Source organism: Pinus tabuliformis, chromosome 3_2 (assembly GCF_031772625.1).
Source record: "Pinus tabuliformis cultivar Carrire ecotype Pingquan chromosome 3_2, CPIR1, whole genome shotgun sequence".
Lineage (NCBI taxonomy): Eukaryota > Viridiplantae > Streptophyta > Pinopsida > Pinales > Pinaceae > Pinus > Pinus tabuliformis.
The window spans coordinates 1189959919-1189980191 of record NC_142302.1 but is presented as its reverse complement, the minus strand read 5'-3'; the positions used below and the strand labels follow the sequence as shown (position 1 = coordinate 1189980191).

The 20273-nt window shown below is 39.1% G+C and overlaps 1 pseudogene; it reads left to right on the top strand.

The window, feature by feature from the left end:
• The first annotated feature begins 18758 nt into the window (after positions 1-18758).
• Positions 18759-19523, top strand: LOC149184979 (protein DWD HYPERSENSITIVE TO UV-B 1 pseudogene; annotated as a pseudogene).
• Positions 19524-20273: the final 750 nt, after the last annotated feature.

Here is a 20273-nt window from a genome sequence, read left to right as displayed (position 1 = left end):
GAACATCATATGTGACCAAGGGAACATCAACAGGAACAACAACTGTGACCAAGGAAACAACAACCACGACCTAAGGGAACAACAATTGTGACCTAAGGGAACAACAACTACGACCTAAGGGAATAGTGGTGGGAAAGTCAACTACAACCAAGGGAACAACAACTGCAACCTAAGGGAACAACAACACTGACCTAATGGAACAACAAATTCAACCTAAGGGAACAACAACAATGACCTAAGGGAACAACAACTGCGACATAAGGGAACAACAACTACGACCTAGGGAACATCAACTCCAACCTAAGGGAACAACAATTGTGACCTAAGGGAACAATAACTGCGACCTAAGGGAACCACAACTATGACCTAAGGGAACAAAGACTGTGACCTAAGGTAAAAATAGTTGTGCCCTAAAGGAAAATCATTCCCCCATGTTTTATTATTATATTCTGAAGCTTATTTATTCATTATTAATAATATTTTTTTTAAATTATTTCCTCAATAAATATATACATTATATACAAAATGGAAAGAATTTCAAAGTATGTTTTAGCAGGTTGTAGCTGCGGGGTTACCTCCCAAATTAGCTAAAACCTACAAAGTCAAATCATTGTTTAGCTCATGAACAAAATACTCTCGCGTAAGTCATTGGTGATATAGGCATAATTGGTGTCCATTAGCAAGGAGGGATATGCTACATCCATCAGTGGTATTAAGGCTCACTGTACCATTGTCATGAACTTTGTAACCTCATATGGTCCCAACCATCTAGTTTAATTCTTCCCCAGGAAATCTTACAATCTGGAATCGTACAATAGTGCCCAATCACCTTTTTGAAAATATTTCTTCTTAATGAGGTGATCATGCCATTTGGCCTTTCGTTGTTGAACAACAACTGTGCGTTGTAAGGCTACCAGGCGTATTTAATCTAATTCATTAAGTTATTGCATGTAATGTCCCCTAATAATAAGAATAATAAATAATATAATATAATATTAAAATATAAGCAAATAAATAATAAACAATATAGAAAAGATAATAATAGTAAATAGATAATAAATAATGAAGAAATATAATAATAACAGATAAATAAAATAGTAAATAACAATACTAGAGCTGTATATATAAAAATAAACTATAAAATAGTCACAATAAGTAAAGTTAACAAAAAGTAAAATAAAATAAGAACTAATTAACTAAGAGAACTACAAAAATAGTAAAAATAAGTAAAGTTATCAAAAAGTAAAAAAGAATAAAATAAAAAATAAATAAATTAAGAGAAAATTTAACTTAAGTAAAACTTAAAATAAAAAAATAAAAGTTTCATGTTGACACATGGAATGTGTGCATGCAGTTCCCCATTCAATGTTTGGTCTATTTAATAGACGATGAGGAAGATGAGAGATCATTCCATCATCCATTCTCTTGGGAGAAAAGTGTTGTGAGACAAAGAATTCCTTGGTAGTAGTACGTTGATTGAGGGCTCGGGGGTGGCCATCTGTAGAAAGATTATGTGCAGTTGAGCCTACAGTTGGTGGAGAATCGTCCCCAAAACTTTATTGCGGTTAGTGAGATTCAAATCGCGTTTAACTCCGAAATTACAAGTAAAGAATATCATCCCTACAGGTAAGTTTCCTTTGCTCCTATTTCTCAAAAATTCTATGCTAATCAGTGGAATAGGGGTGTGTTGATTGTAAATCACATAATTGATCTAATTAATTGCATGTTTTAATTTTGGGGTTGGTATATACGGTATCAGAACTAGACTCAAACCCAACTTATGAACATTTCATTGTTAAAATCACTATTTATAAATTTCTTAGATAATTATCATAATTTATTTTTAATAAACTAATTGTTTTTTTTAATAATATTAAATAACCTATATCTTTATCCAAAACAAAGTGTGTTATAAAAGATCACAAAGGCTTATATAATTAGTTACGGTGTCGATAAATAATATATAAGTAATATATTAATATTGTTGTTGATACATGATATAGCCAATATGACTTAAGATGAATAACTCGTAATAATCCAAAATAGCAATATCAAAGAATATTGAATAAATAACGAATAGTGTTTTCTTTTTTTTCGGCACTTAAGAAATAAATTGAGTAAAACTCGTTGGTCAAATTATACGACTATTGTTTTAGTAGTGTATTTCCAAAACACCCGAATCGATCTTAACAAATAATGTCATCACAATAAGAGAAATAACCTCATATGATTAAACTTGGGTGATTGCATGTACATGCGACTCGAAATTTAAGAAAAGTAAAAAAATAAAAAAACTTCAGAACAAACCATGCTTTGTTTTAATGGATAAAGGAAATTTGCAGAATATATATAGTGGAGATCGTCAACAACGTTGAATTCTGCAAATCGAGATTCATTGGAAAATTTTCCATTTCAATCGGGCAAGTTATAGAACCATAATACAAAGTACGTCGGTCCTTGGAAGAGAATTGGTGAATGAAATAGATAACAAGAGTATGCCCATGCAGGGTTACAACTAGCACTTACCATATATTCATAGTAACAAACCAACTGACTAGTGTTGTAACATTGGGAGCCCAAACTCCACCAACGTCATCTACCTCACTGCGACTTAGGATACCTCAACCAGTACGTTCATACTCAATTAAGGGAATGAGATGAATTATTATTTTATATTATCTAATTGAAAAGATAAATATATGAAATAGTTAAGTAATGTTTGTCTCTAAGAGAAAGACTTGTCATTATAGTTTCCCTGAGTTACTAATTGTAAGTCCTTTATTTTTTATAAAAATTGTTTGTTATATTACATGAAATAAATGTGCCCCTATAGATTATAACATTTAAAATGATATCCTCAAATACAACTTAAGTCTTTATTAATATATAGATTTTTTTCTAGATAGGAATATTTTTAACTTTTAATAATCTCGATGAGGTTTTGAAAGGACGTTTAAGCAACCAAACTATTTTTGCTTTGGTCTTCATATGTTTGAACAGTGAAATAATTGCAAATATACATTCATTAAACTCATGGGGTTGCAAGTTACTTATAATTATAATTAGTTACTTTAATTAATTATATTTAATATAATATAATTAATTATATTAAATATAAAAATATTATTTCTAATGCATTCATGTAGAGATAAATATAAGTGTTTGTGTACTATTTGTGTAGGTAGTAGTGAATTATTATAAATATTTGTTTTAATTTTTATTAGTTTTGAAAATATTTAGAATATTATAAAATTAGTAGTTATTGATAATTTATGGTTTAAGTATTGTAATAAATAGATTTGGATGAACGGAAAATAAATTGTGGTTTTGATCTCCATTATGGAACTTATTATTATTGTTAAGAAAGATAGGGAAAAATAAAGATGAGATGTTAGTCTTCAACCATGGTTTTTCATCTTTTAGTTTTAATTGAAAATATTGATTCCCCACCTAATGTATACTTGTCTATTAAATTAAGATTTAAACCTTTACACGTGGACTTGCATATCATTAATTCCAAAAGAAGTTACAATAAAATCCAACAAGGAATAACCACTTAAGGTTATGTGCTATATTGTAGGTAGTACTTTAGTTATTTAGTTAACTAAGTAAATCATATTTTATTGTTTAAATTTTATTGATACATCTAAATCATACATTGATTTCAGTTATGGTTCAATTAATTGTTATGTCAAGATAGGAATGTTGAAGTATAATGTGTGTGGACAGGGTAATTAGACATAGTTTTGATGAGAGGATAATGATGCACATGTGGTTCTTGTTTATTTATTTTGTTATAATAATGATGTTGTATGCTCATGTTGGATATGATATGCATAATGTGGCATATGGATTATGATATTATGATATGAGGTTATATTGACAAGTGTGATGCAGGAAAGTGTTCCCTCTATGGACAGAGGCAACCCCTCTAGCCCTAGAGTGGGTCTAGTCACAGCAAAGATAGATCAACAATAGATTTTCTTAAACAGTCATAGTTGGAGGCCTACCTCAACTAGTGGTTGATGAAGTTCCATTGCGTTGCTCTAGCTTTCGCTTCCTTCTCCTCAATGAGTGATCAACCTGAAACAATGCAAAGGAAATGCAACAAAGCACGTAATCGGAAAACAATAATGATCTATTTACTCACAAAGTCAAGAAGTCATGAGCTATCAAGTAAATTACATACAAGACATAGAAAAACATCATTGATTGTATTAATAATGAAATAAGAGCAAGCTTACAACCAAAGTTTTGACATCACAAGCCTTCTCAGAGGGTCCAACCAGTGTATTTCTCAAGCATTCACTCTTTGAAGATGGATCTCCCAACATATAAAATCTCTCTCTCAACTCATAAGGTTTAAAACAAAGTTAAGGGCACTTCACAAACTTCCACAAACTATAAGCAATCCCACACTTGTCACACCCACACCAGCTATCTATCCAAAAGAGCAGCAGCACTGTACAACCAAAAGAATTCCAACTAGCTGATCATAGCAATGGTGAGTGTTTAAATAGGAGAAGGAGTCTCCATGAAAGGTGGAAGAGAGAGCTTATCCCCGAGGAAGGTAGCACAAATGACAGAACTGTCATACCAGAGGAGGAAAGGTGACACAAACTATGCCAACAACTAGGTCTAGAGACATCCATAAGGCCGAATGTTGGAACGAATTCGCCCATTCTCGATCATCGTGAGTTTATAACTAAGCTTTAGCGCTGACATCGCTAGTAGGTAATGTAGCCAGTCAGACCGTCGCTAAAGATAGCAAGTAGCCTCATGCCGGAGCATGAAATCGGACCATCGCGGGAAACAGATGTACTTCCGCACTGGAAGCGCGACTGGACTATTTACAACCACTGTTCATCACGTATATTAAGTCCATTATCGCGATGAGGCAAAAAAATTAGGAAAAGTGGGTCACTTGGGAATGTAAGAGAGTATTTGGTCAGTATAAGCATGTTTCACTGGGACACATGACACAGTAGAAGGACTAGGGTGAAGGCAGTGACAAATTATTGTGTAACAGATGCCCCCTAAAGTATGAAGCCCGAGAGAGTAGGAGGGGTGAAATGCTTTACGAAACTGACTGAGCTGGAACACCATCTGGAAGAACCTGTAGGCGCAAGTACAACTGATATCTCTGATAGTGAAATACATGTAGTCTAGGCATGGGCGCAACCATCCAAAAGACATATGAACTAGGTCTGTGGTATGGACGCAGCCACCCAGCTAATAAGACCATGATAATGATAAAAGTATGGTCGCAGCCATCCATCAACGAGTCATGTAATATCGAACCAATCCACGCAGCCCGAACATGTGTAATCTTAGTTCGGGGTCTTGAAACCCAACCAATCATAGTACAAATTCTAGCATGTGAATAGAGGTGCTGAAGTTGAGCATGATAGAAAGTCGCTTGATTATCGGTTAATGAGGAAAACCATTAACAAGTGCAAGAGAAACCACCAATAATGCCATTGGCTCTCAAGGTACTGTCCAGTACAATCCACAAAGTGCAAAGAATGAGCTGAAGTCGAACACTCATGGAATCACCCAATTGACAACCAATGATGAAGGTCGACCATTAGGCATGAAGAACTTGCCATTGAGGCATGCAAGCTCCAAGGTACGAAAGGGGATCTCTAGGTCAATCTCCTAGATAATGAGTTGATGTTGACAGGAGACGAACTGTCACAGGAGGGACATAATGTTTCCCCCATCAACGACACGAGATAAGGAACAGAATATCAGAAGAGGAGGCAAGGATGTAAACTGCAGAAGGATTATACTCTTGAACATGTCGGCGACACGACTCCGGAGGGTGGTAGCATTCAGGTACCAAGGGATCAAAGGCTCGATGGAGATAGTATGGATCAGATGGAATGAGGCTAAATGGCAACCCAAACCCGTAGAAGGCGAAATGACGATGTATGGATGTCCCAACCCGAAAATAAGAAAAAAGTGTCGATGTTCAAGAGTGACTAGCTGCCATAGATGATCAATGATGATTTCCAAATTTTCCCCTACGATTGCTGATGAGTACCCCAATTATTTTTGAAAACAAGCTTGAATAGGATAGCATGTGCTTGTAATATAAGTTCGACCTCCGGTCGAATCCAACCTAGTAATAGTTTAACGAGCCCTAGGAAGGAGAAGCTCGAGTCTCGTCATGGTGACAAGTCCAATGTCGTCAGGGTTTAACAAGTCCGACATAGGTAAAACTCGGAGTCTTTTTCATGTTTAGGGAGTTTGAAAAAGACATGGAAAAGAAAACTCCAGGGGGTCCTTTTTCGTAGATTTGTGTCTCCCAAGCCCAAAAAAGTATAAAACAATACTCGAAAGAACCGCTTGACCATTACGATCAAGGAGTACTTTTTGTAATTAGTGGCCTTGACTTGAAAAAATTAGAAAAGAAATCGAAACCATGTCATTTTGTAACCAATAACAAACCTGAAACGACAAAAGCCCGACAATCTTTTCGTGTTTACAGGAACGAACTCAGAATGTCAACGATGAGGAAGCCTTTGCTAATGCTGGGTGTCAAAATGCTTTACGTGCATGCGAGTTGCTAAAATTATTCCTTACTCCACACCTTCGGGCCCAACCCGATTTGTTACAGCTATTGATTCGTGCCTGGAACCCAACAGATGGAAAATTCATTATCCGGGGTAGAGACATTGAGTTCAACGCTACGGATATATATTTCCTGACCGGATTGTCCTGTCACAGTGAGAGGCCAATTCTAGAGGGCCAACGAACTGGGGGTGAATCACTGGACATGCTGATAGCACGGGTGTGCCCACGGGCACGCAAATCAAAAAGCGGGAAGGTGGCAATTTCGACGGTGGAAGACTTGATTCTTTGTGCAGTTCTATTTATGGTGACGAGGGTAGCAGGCTCCCAAGCCCAACACGAGGCAACAAAAATGCAACATCAGTTGGCTCTTGAATGCCTCAACCCGACCATGTTCAACTGGGCGGAAACAGTGACGACCAACATGAAGAAATAGCTCACCAATTGTCGTCGTGGGGAGGCGAATCAATTTGGCTACAGGTCTATCTTGATCTAGCTCATGCTGGAGCGGGTGTCGATACTACAGTTGCAATATATGGACTTGGACAGGCCCAGACCATGGGAGACCAGGATCACATGGTGGGCACATGTTATGCCACGAGGGGGTGGCGGACGACCAGTGTCATGGGGGACACTATTTCGTGAGTGGCTGGATCACCAGACGATCTTCATCGAGGACTGGCCATATGATGGCATGGACTTTCGTGGAGACCCTGACATGCAGCTGCCCGCTGGCGAGCAGTGGGATGATGGCGGTAAAACACTTGATCACACTACTTTTGTATTTTATCTTTTATGATGTTTTTAGATTTTTTCATGCATATGTCCTAATGATGTACTCTACGGTATTTGTAGATGTGGGACCAGTGAGGCCTATGGGACTAGCTCTAGAGGCACGGAGGGATCCATAGGGCATCAGAGAGCTGGCCTTGGCTCCCCTAACTAGTAGTTCAGTGGAGACAGTGGCCCAAAATCTTGAGGGCCTGATAGAGGGGTTCCCTGATTACATGGGGGTTGAGGAGGTTCCCATAGAGTTCCAGATACATACAGTAGGGTTGATACCCAAGGTGCACTACCTATTGAGGCGAGTCACACGAGTGGTGGTGTGCTATAGGGAGCATAACCCACCGCAGTAGACGCCTAGGTTTTATTTCCTGCTGATTTTTTGAGAGACATGTGTCTCAGATATACGGAGAACAAAGACTCTATTTGGACATATACACTTATTTTTTGAGCTCCTCGGTGCGCCACACAGGATATATATATATATATATATATATATATTTTTTTTTTTTTTCCTATGGTTCATTATTGTGTTTTGAATGCTTCTATATGTTGTTTTGATTACATGTTACACAAATTTCTGTCTAATACATAGTTTGCTAGTGCATCAGTTAACGTGTTTAATATTCTTGGAATGTGTTGATATGTAATAAAATCAAAATTCCATTCTAACAATTTAACACATAAATACAACCTTAAAATCCGATGATCTCTGACGGAATAATGCCCATTAAGCTGGTGGAAAACAAGCTAAGAATCCAGATTCACAAGCAATGAACGAATGTCGAGGTTAATAGCCTCGGTCAATAATTCAATAACAACACTATATTCAGTGACATTGTTTATGGTACAACCCAAACAAACACCTTGGAGGTCTACTAACTCACCGTAAGGATCATAGATCACCCATGCCACAGAAGAAAGGTTACGGGTACTGTAGCAGGCACCATCAGCGAAACCAAAGTAAGGTGTACCAGACATCTGCATAAGAAGCAAAAGACACAATAAGTGGCAATTATGCCTACACACCAAGCCAAACATGAAAACACACATACAACACACCTGTTGAAAACAAATGTATGTAAAAATTAGAATGCATGGGGTTCATGCATAATATTTTTTCAGATAAAGCCCATTTTGGGGCTTATCTAGAGGGTTCCCTTCATAATCAATCAGCTTATAGGCTCCTTTTTGCAAAACTCGCTTTACGATATAAGGCCCGTGCCACATAGGCACGAGCCCCCAGCTTATCATTTGCTTGATCATAAAGCAGGACTAAATCTCCTTCAACGAAAGAACAAGGATGGACAGTATGATCGAAGTGAATTTTTACTCTCTTCTTCTGTGCTTCAGTGGCTAGACAGGCTAATCGACGGGTCTCGTCTAGTCGCTCTAGATAGAGAAGACATTCTTCTATCGGAGTAGTGTTGGGGAGTAATTTGACGGCTAATTTCAGAGAATGGATCTCACACTCAATCGGAAGGGTAGCCTCCAGACCATAAACCAATTGGAACGGGGTGAATCTGGTGGCATCCTTCACTGGAGTTCGGTAGGCCCATAAGGTGGAGAACAACATCAAATGCCAGTTGGACTTGTGCATGGCAACGGTGCGTTGAAGCATTGTAACTAGAACTTTGTTGATGACTTCCACTTGGCCATTGGCCTGAGGATAGTATGGTATCGAGCTATCATGCTACAAGCCTAGCTGGGTTGTTATCTCAGTCATCATATGATTACGGAAGTGTTTGCCGTGATCAGTGACGATATCCTGAGGGACACCGAACCGTGAGATGACATGATTAAATAAAAATTGGGCCACTGTGTGACCGTCAATCAGATAGTGTAGGCATCGCCTCCACCCATTTTGTGAAATAATCAACGACAACGATGATATACCCATGCCCTCTGGCCAAGAGAGGGTTATAGGTCATATAATCAATGCCCCATTTGGCAAAAGGGCCGACGATAACAACAGGGTGCAATGGAGCGGGAGGCGCACGCATCTTCCGTTGGTAGATTTGGCACTCATGACAATGGCGGACTACAAGAATGCAATCCTTGAATATGGAGGGCCAAAAATAACCATCATGGAGGATCTTCTGAGCAGTAGCATATTCGGACATGTGATCACCATAGGCACTAGAATGGTAGTAATTTAGAACTCGTTCGGCTTCCTCGAATGTTAAGCATCGATGGACAATAGAGTCAGCGTCGAGACGGTACAAGGTGTCCCCAATAATGCGATAGGGTTGAGAATGATGGCGAATCCATTGCCGAGCATCCTTGGACAAATTGAGACGAAAAGAGGACATGTAGAGATAGACAATAATATCCTTGTACCAAGGGTCAAGGGTACTAATCAAGAACAGAGTTTCATCCCGAATATGGTCCTCTGACTGAGAGGGCATGGTAACAGATGGCAGAGAGCAAAGCAACTCAGCAAAGACGAGGGACTTCTTAGACTTGGTAGTGGTGAAAGTGTTCCCTCTGCAGACAGAGGCAACCCCTCTAGCCCTAGAGTGGGTCTAGTCACAACAAAGAAAGATCAACAATAGATTTCCTTAAATAGTCATCGTTGGAGGCCTACCTCAACTAGTAGTTGATGAGGTTCTGTTGCGCTACTCCAGCTTCCACTTCCTTCTCCTCAATGAGTAACCAACCTGAAACAATGCAAAGGAAATACAACAAAGCACGTAATCGGAAAACAACAATGATTTATTTACTCACAAAGTCAAGAAGTCATGAGCTATCAAGTAAATTACATAAAAGACATAGGAAAACATCATTGATTGTATTAATAATGAAATAAGGGCAAGCTTACAACCAAAGTCTTGATGTCGCAAGCCTTCTCAGAGGGTCCAACCAGTGTATTTCTCAAGCATTCACTCTTTGAAGATGGATCTCCCAACATGCAAAATCTCTCTCTCAACTCATAAGTTTTAACACAAAGTTAACGGCACTTCACAACCTTCCACAAACTATTAGCAATCCCACACTTGTCACACCCACACCCACTATCTATCCAAAACAGCAGCAGCACTGTACAACCAAAAAAACTCCAACGAAGGAACCAGTAGATCATAGCAATGGTGAGTGATTTTATAGGAAGAGGAGCCTCCATGAAATGAGGGAGAGGGAGCTTATCCTCAAGGGAGGTTGCACAAGAGGTGGAACCACCATCCCAGAGGCAGAAAGGCGATCCAAACTGACCCAACAACCAACTCTAGAAACCTCCAGAAGGCCAACTGTTTGAACTAATTTTCCATATCTAGATCGTCGCGGGTCATGAACTGGGGACTAGCGACGACGTCACAACAATAGAGTGCATGAGAGAGAATCGTCACAGATTTTGAGGGTTTACTAGTGACGATGCAGAAACTTAGTATAAAACGGTCAATCTTTAGGATTAGAGAGCATTTGCTTAATCTTCTTACACTGGTGGGAAGATATGAACATGTTTATTTGACACATGACACAGTAGAGGAACTGAGATGAGGATAGTGACAAATTACTATGTAACAGATACCCCATAAAGCATGAAGCCTGAGAGAGTGGGAGGGGTGAAATGCTTTACGAAACTATCTGAACTGGAACACCACCTGGAAGAACCTGCAGGCACAAGTACAACTGATATCTTTGATAGTGAAATACATGTAGTCTAGGCATGGGCACAGCCATCCAAAAGACATACGAACTTGGTCTGTGGTATGGACGCAGGCACCCAGTTGATAAGACCATATATAATGACAAAGGTATGGTCGTAGTCATCCATGAAGACTCAGACATGGTCGCAGCCATCCATAAAAGAGTCATGTAATCACGAACCAATCCACGTAGCCCGAACATGTGTAATCTTAGTTCGGTATCTTGGAACCCAATCGATCATAGTACAAATTCTAGCATGCGAATAGATGTGCTGAAGTCAAGCATGATAGAAAGTCGCTTGATTACCAGTCAATGATGAAAACCGTTAACAAGCACGAGAGAGGCCACTAATAATGCCAATGGCCCTCAAGGTACTGTTTAGTACAATCCACGAAGTGTGAAGAATGAGGTGAAATCAAACACTCGTGGAATCACCCAATCGACGACCAAGGATGAAAGTCGACCATCAGGTGCAAAGAACTTGCCATTGAGGCATGCAAGCTCCAAGGTACCGAAGGGGATCTCTAGATCAATCTCCTGGATAATGAGCTGATGTTGATAGGAGACGATCCATCGTAGAAGGGCCATAATGTTTCCCCCATCAACGACATGAGATAAGGAACAAGTGATAGATGGCGAAACAGAGTATCAGAAGAGGAGGCAAGGACGTAAACTGCAGAAGGATTATACTCTTGAACATGTCGGTGACACGACTCCGGAGGGTGGCAACATTCAGGTACCAAGGGATCAGAGGCTCGATGGAGACAGTATGGATCAGATGGAATGAGGCTAAATGGCAATCCAAACCCGTGGAAGGCAAAATGACGATGTATGGATGTCCCAACCCGACAAGAAGAAAAAAGTGTCAATGTTCAAGAGTGACTAGCTGCCATAGATGATTAAGGATGATTTCCAAATTTCCCCCCACCATTGCTGGCGAGTACCCTAATTATTTTTAAAAATAAGCTTGAAGGGGATAGCATGTTCTTGTAATATAAGTTCGACCTCCAGTCAAATCCAACCTAATAATAGTTTAACGAGCCCCTAGGGAGGAGAAGCTTGAGTCTCATCATGGTGATGAGTCTGATGTCGTCAGGGTTTAACGAGTCCGACATAGGTAAAACTCGAAGTCTTTTTCATGTTTAGGGAGTTTGAAAAAGACACGGAAAAGAAAACTCCAGGGGGGTCCTTTTTCATAGATTTGTGTCTCTCGAGCCCGAAAAAGTGTAAAAAAATACTCGAAAGAATCACTTGACCATTACGATCAAGGAGTACTTTTCGTAATTAGTGACCTCGATCCGAAAAAGTTGAAAAGCGATCGAAACCATGTCATTTTGTAACCAATATCGAACCTCAAATGACAAAAGTCTGGCAATCTTTTCATGTTTATACAGTCGGAAAAGAGCTTAAAGCACACTGCCTCTTATTTTGTTTAATGAGTCAAAAGGGATAACTCAGCTATCCTAGAATGGTCGGGATAGATGTGACAGTCATATTGTGAATCTGGGGTGTAAAAGGCTCCGAAGTTGGAGGGACAGTACGAGACCATATGGAACTTGAAAGGGGAGTTCTGGAACCAATGATATCTACCAAAGCATTATAGCATAAAGGCGGCGTGACACCGAGAGGGGTGACATGGAAGGGTGAAGTTTTAGGCATCACAGGGATTTCACCACTGGCCATGAGGGTTTCTTCGCCCGAGATGGGGTTCATCTCATCCATGTCGGAAGAAGACATTGGGACCGATACACTAGAAGGAGTAACGTGAATATCTTCTTCGGAAGGCTCCCAAATGGGGTTCCAATGGATGTCGTAAGACTCGTCCTCTGGAGCGCAAGAGTGAAGCTACTGGATACTCAGGATGACCAGGAGAGTATCACTAACAACCGGTACCTCGAGAGTAATAGAGGATGGAGACCCTTGGTCACTTGGAATGGGAGATGGGATCAATGACTCCGCCAAGATGATTCAATTCAAAATCCTATGAAAACTAACGAGAAAGAACCCTACGCAAACTAAAATGCAAACAAGATCTAATAGGGTAAATGTGAACGTGGCTGAGTAAATTTTAAGACACATGAATAGAACTTGACCTTTTCATCTTTAAATAGTCGAGAAAATGACGAAAAGATGACTCTAGTTGCCTTCGAATATTTAATGAGCCTAAAGTGACAAGTGCTCAGATGGACCTTTTCTTTTAGGGAGTTTGAAAGGGAACTAAAGTGACTACTCTGGAGAACTAGGCAAAAGTTTTACCAAACAACCCGTAAAACTGCATATACACCTTGGCGGTCATATGAAAACCAAGGACTTTCTGTACAACAGTCAATCTTCCCAAATGCTGTGTTTGGTGAGTTACAGTTTGGAAGGCGGCAGACACGGCTTCCTAAGGATATAGGATGATAACCTAGTAGGGTCTCCCAACATATACTCGATGGTACATGGGAGCACAATTCTGTACTAGACCGCTATTGAGTTACAAAAGGAGGAATCACCCAATCTTGAGTGAAAGCAATAGTGACTAGGTTTAACGATGTCGGAGCACGTCTCTAGCCTAGACCTCTAAATAGTGTGCGTTATGTTCCAATGCATTGTTAAGTTCATTCAATTCATTTTAGAGTTGATCTTGAATTATGTTTCAGTTTTCAGGCCTTACCATATGTATACAGCAAAAACCTAGGATGCAGCTAGAATGGGTAAAATATCCTTTTACTTCAATGAACACCTACCCACAGGAGGGTAGAGAGATCATTCCCAAACCAAGAAAACCAAGATAAACCAAGAGACGTAATGCAAAAAAACATCAACCCTATAGTGCACGAATACTACTAATGATAGATTTTGTCATTTGCTTTCCAATATGCAAACTTGAAATGCAAATTTACTTTCACTTTCGTATGCTAAATGAATGCAGTTTTCTGATTTTGACGTTTTCAATTTAAGAGAAACAAACAAGTAAACAAGAAAGTGTGAAAAAAAAATTGGTTGATCCAAACAATCATGATCTATGTTTGGTAGTGAAAAGAAATCGAATCAATACCAAAGATTGGTCCAATAGTTGTCACTAAAAATCAACCAAAAACAAGCGATGGGGAAGGTTGAATCAAACCAACAAAAAAGTCACAAACAGACCAGCAACCAAGCCAATTGATTCAAGAACTTGAAAGAACGAACTAGATCACATGGGCAAAAATGAAAGATTCATTCAACATAGCCAAAGAAAGAGTGCCTCAACCATAAATAGTCGAAAACAAGCTACTGAGTAAGAGAAAACGCAAGGGATCAATAGGATTGGTGAATTGAAGAGGCAGAATTGAAAAAAAACAATTCTACAGGAATTGTCATGGGGACTACACAAGCAACTAGCTGTAGCAACATAGCGATGTCGTCACGGGAGTACACGTCTTTTCTGCGACGTACTGATTTCATAAGTCGTCGCGACTGTGTGACGTTGTTCAGCGACGAACAGGATTTTACAAAAGAGTGAACGCGACATCAACGTGACTGTTAAACTATTTTCCATGATGATGTTAAAAACAATGGCAAATGAACAAAAAAACTCCCAAACAAAAACCAATCAATCCTTGAATCAATAAAGGTATTTCCCAGATCAACCCAGGTCACCCAAAAGACTGATAGTTAATCCTCGAAATTCAAGAGAGACCAAATAAAAATCAAAACAAGAGCAAACAAGAGAAGAACATAGGACAAACTCCCTAGCGAAGTCACCAACTTGTGATGCAGGAAAGTGTTCCCTTTGTGGACAGAGACAACTCCTCTAGCCCTAGAGTGGGTCTAGTCACAACAAAGACATTTCAACAATAGATTTCCGTAAACAGTCATAGTTGGAGGCCTACCTCAACCGGTGGTCGATGAAGTTCCGTTGTGCTACTCAAGCTTTCGCTTCCTTCTCCTCAATGAGTGATCAACCTGAAACAATGCAAATGAAATACAAAAAAGCACGTAACCGGAAAACAACAATGATATATTTACTTACAAAGTCAAGAAGTCATGAACTATCAAGTAAATTACATATGAGACATAGGAAAGCATCATTGATTGTATTAATAATGAAATAAGAGCAAGCTTACAACCAAAGTCTTGACGTCGCAAGCCTTCTCAGTGGGTCCAACCAGTGTATTTCTCAAGAATTCACTCTTTGAAGATGGATCTCCCAACATGAAAAATCTATCTCTCAACTCATAAGTTTTAACACAAAGTTAAGGGCACTTCACAACCTTCCACAAACTATAAGAATCCCACACTTGTCACACCCACACCAGCTATCTATCCAAAATAGTAGCATCACTGTACAACCAAAAGAATTCCAACTAGCTGATCATAGCAATGGTGAGTGTTTAAATAGGAGAAGGAGTCTCCATGAAAGGTGGAAGAGAGAGCTTATCCCCAAGGAAGGTAGCACAAATGATGGAACTGCCATACCAGAGGAGGAAAGGTGACACAAGCTATGCCAACAACTAGGTCTGGAGACATCCAGAAGGCTGACTGTTGGAACAAATTTACCCAATCCGGATCATCGCGAGTTTATAACTAAGCTTTAGCGCTGACATCGCTAGTAGTTAATGTAGCCAGTTAGACCGTCACTAAAGATAGCAAGTAGCCTCGTGTCGGAGCATGAAATCGTACCATCATGGGAAACAGATGTACTTCCGTGTTGGAACCATGGCTGGACTATTTACAACCATTGTTCATCGCGTATATTAAGTCCATTATCATGATGAGGCAGAAAACTTAGGAAAGGTGGGTCACTTGACAACATAAGAGAGCATTTGGTCAGTATAAGCATGTTTCACTGAGACACATGACACAATAGAAGGACTGGGGTGAAGGTAGTGACAAATTACTCTGTAACAACAAGTGGTTCATTTATTATCTAATGATATGTCTTTGATGTTGATATGTTGATATTATGATGTGAAACACGTGGTAATTATATGTAGATTTATGACATGCATAATTTTGTGATAACAGTGATGTTATGTTCTCATGATGACATGCAAGACATGACATGTGGATTATTTTCTATGATACTATGGTTATTGCTAATTCTTAGGATGTATGGTGAGACATGGTGACTGATAGGAACTCCACAAATGGGACGAGAGGGCCAATTTATTTGATGATCTCATGGGAGCCCAAACTTACGAGGGAGAATATGTAACACCATATGGGCTGGGGACATACTCAATCAACACTACATATCCCAATGGTTGCTTTATCTTGTATCGCTCTTGATGGATAGATGTTGAGGGGCTATGGGACCATCTTGAGGAGGATAAGTGCCCGATATTGTAGGCTAGGTGTCTAGTATTGGATTTTGATGTCAAAGTCTAGTGGGGGTGTAAGGACTTCGATGCTTGGGGTTGTGCACCTTAGTAGGTGTGGAGGGAGTGGGCTAGCCTTGTGAGATGCCCGGAGTCATTGAGTAACGTACAGGATGCCTGCCTTAGGGCAGATGAGGTTTGGGTGAGGCATGAGCCTTGGGGTCAGCCTTGGGCTAGGATACAGACTGATGAGGCTGGTGCCTAGTTCCGAAAGTGGGAAAAAGGACATAGATTCCTTGAGATTTCCTGGCTGTTGTGAAAAATTTCAATGCCTATTGGTTATACTAGTTTAGGAGAGGGGATAGTGCAAACATGAAGTAATAAATAACTCAATAACTAAAATGTTAAATGATTCAATTTAACTTCGGGATGAAGTTCCTTAAAGAAGGGGAGTATGTAATGTCCCATAACAATAATAATAATAATAATAATAATAAAAATAAAAATAATATAATAAAATATTAAAATATAATAAAATAAATAATAAACAATAAAGAAAAGATAATAATAATAAATAGATAATAAATAATGAAGAAATATAATAATAACAGATAAATAAAATAGTAAATAAAAATACTAGAGTTCTAACTAAGTATATATAGAAATAAACAATAAAATAGTAACAATAAGTAAAGTTAACAAAAGGTAAAATAAAATAAGAAAGAATTAACTAAGAGAACTATAAAAATAGTAAAACTAAGTGAAGTTATCAAAAAGTAAAAAAGAATAAAATAAGAAAGAAATAAATTAAGAGAAAATTTAACATAAGTAAACTTAAAATAAGAAAATAAAAGTTGAATGTTGACACATGGAATGTCTGCATGTTGTTATGGGAAAAGTTCCCCTAGGGTCTTGGGCTGATACCCTAGCAGACTAAAAGTTGTTTATACAGAGAAACACACATTCCATACAACCATGATGCTAATATAAGCAAACTATACGATAAGGGGCGTACCTAGGGGTCCTTCGTTTGAGAAGATCCTTCCAGGGTCCAAACCCTCCTTGGAGTTCCTTTCACTCCTTTGACCTGCAAAACAACCAATTCAAGAAAGTATAGCAGTATATGGACTAAACATCATAAAGAAATCATCTTCATACTATATTGAAAGGTAGTTAGTTATGAAATTAAACAACCATTCATACATGAATCATAACATGGATAACATAACCATGAAGAAGATTTATATCAGGTGTTATCACTGAAAATTCCGTTTCCAAACATTTGCTCAGATTAGCTTAAAGACCAAGTGTTTTCGCAGCGCATGAATCCTTTAGCAGTTTCGCAGCGCAGCCTGTTTTAGTGATTTTGTAGCGCGCTACGAAATGGGGGATTTGTTTGAATCCATAGTAGCTATCATGCAAAATAGTTCTGGGGCGGATACATTTTACAGGTGGCATGTTCTCAAGAAGTCATCATCAATGCTTGTCATTAAGTTTGGTCAGTGTGAGTTTCTTAGAAAGGGTGCAATAATTGGTTCATTGATGGATGCATGACCAATGCCTATCATACAGCCATTTGGGCAGCAATCTTTGTTCAATAGATATGTGGACAGCTATTACAATGATGCTAATGAATCTGTTGGTCCTTCATATCATACAAAGACACTTAAACTCATCCCAGCATGCAGAGGCATAATCTTGTACCTATGGAACCATCATGGACAAAGAATACTAACCTCAATCATATGCAAACACAGTTACTTGCTTGGATGTGCGCATGGCACCTTCCGGGAGCTATAACATTGTCTGACACATCAAAAGTTTCAAATGTGAAATCTGCTATTGGAATTTCTCAGTTCCCACTGAAACATTGAATGTAGACTTGTCAGTTATATCTCCAACTAAGAAGCGTGGGAATATGGAAAATAGGTTTAAAACAGAGAAGGAAAAGGTAATCTGGGAAGAGATTTCGGCATCTTTGTTCGAGCATGGAATTGATTGTGGTCCAGACCAGGGTAAATCTCTATGGGCATCACTGGTTACAAAGTATGAGAGTTTTCTCCGAGGAGAGAAAAACATCATCAGATCTTTGTATTGAGAGCGGATTGTCGTCAAGCAATCTTAAAGGATGTCTGCTTGCCCTTGTATCCAGTGCTTTCAGAGGGGCAAGCTTTATAATTAAGAAGGAAGGCCTGAAACGTGCTGGAGCAACGAGAGCTCAAAGCTGGACTCCATCCTTTATAGCACCGATTTGTTTTCTGATACTTTCGTCGACAATCTGGAGTTAGATTACAAGCATCATATGAGTGGAAAGGGAAATGGTTTGCTTATATACAAGTTTTATGCTGTGGTTGTGCGCGTCGACAACATTGGAGGACGACTTTTTTATTGTTTTGTACAACATGCTTAAGGACAAACAAGAAGTTTCGGCCCAGACAATTTGAGTATCATCCATCTGATGCTAGTTTGATGGTCTTCGGGACTTTGGATGGGGAAGTGGTTGTGATCAACCATGAAAGTGGTAAAATTGTCGGACATGTTCAGTCAGTTGGAGCAAATCATAGTATTCTTGGTCTCTGTTGGTTCAACAAGGACCCTTCCAAGCTTATTGCTGGCTCTGACAATGGCACATTACAACTGTATGATGTGAACCGAATGCGCTCAACTGTTCTTCCTTCCAGATATGGTGCAGGCAGCAGCAGTAGAAACCCTGCCACTTACACATATGAAGAGTTTGAGAAATTAACATCTGTCCATATTAATGAAACAGATAATTATTTCCTTGCTAGTGGATATTCAAAACATGTTGCTCTGTATGATGTGTGCAGTAGAAAACGGTTACAAGTTTTCGAAGATCTCCACCGTGAACATATAAATGTGGTAAAGTTTGCTCATCATTCCCCATACTTGTTTGCGACTTCATCTTTTGATCAGGAAATCAAAACGTGGGACTTACGACAAAAGCCTACACATCCTTTGTATACAACGACCAGCTTAAGAGGGAATGTGATGGTGTGCTTTTCTCGTGATGATCATTATATCCTTTCCTCAACTGTGGATAATGAGGTCAAGCAACACTTAGCTGTGGATGGAAGGCTACATATGAAATTTGACATTACTCCTACAGGAAGTGTTCAGAACTATACTCGGTCATATTATATGAATGGGAGGGATTACATTATTAGTGGGAGTTGTGAGAAAAAAGTTGTTCGTATATGCTGTGCTCAGACATGATCTTGGCAAAGGTGGCCATGAATTGAGTAAGAGCACAGGAAATGCTGGTGGCAGACTTGCTTGCGGTGTTGTCGGTCTTCAAGGATGAATATGAGCAGTTGGTTATTTATAGGCTGGTTCAAATGGTGAACCGTGAAGCCTAGCAAACAGCAGCTATTCAATTTTGTGAGCAGTTTAGAGGAAGACTGTGTTTTTTAAGTCACACAGCAGTTTCGTAGCGCGCTACGAAACTGCTGTAGATGACTGTTTTATGAGAAAAAATGAAATTGATGCTGAGGTCAGCTAATTTTGAATGAAATGTTTCAAGAGCATAAAGGTGACTATTCAAAACTATCCTAGCTGTTCAGAAGATGACAGATGTGCATTGCAAAAAGGTGAAATGTTTTGTTTCCAGCTAAAGTCTCGTTAAAGGTACTTTATGACCGAATTATTAGGGTTTTGGTTTTAGTCTTCGGTGATCCGGTTTGTACACCTGTTCAGCTCATAAGGCTTCCAGCTCATTTGAAAGGTGTGGTGATATGCGTTGTTTGGGAAGAATTAAAGAGCAGAGGACATGTTTTTAAAGTGATGAAGAGTGATGGGAGACAGAGGCCGTGAAAACAGAGCACCTCCCTTGGTTAATTAATGAAGCCATCTACGTGACTGGAATCCAAGGCCAGCTCATTCAGTGTGTTCTCCTTCAAGATACCTCAACCGAAACAGAAAGAGGACATGTGGCAGCATTCACAAAAGCATCATGCATACGAGGAG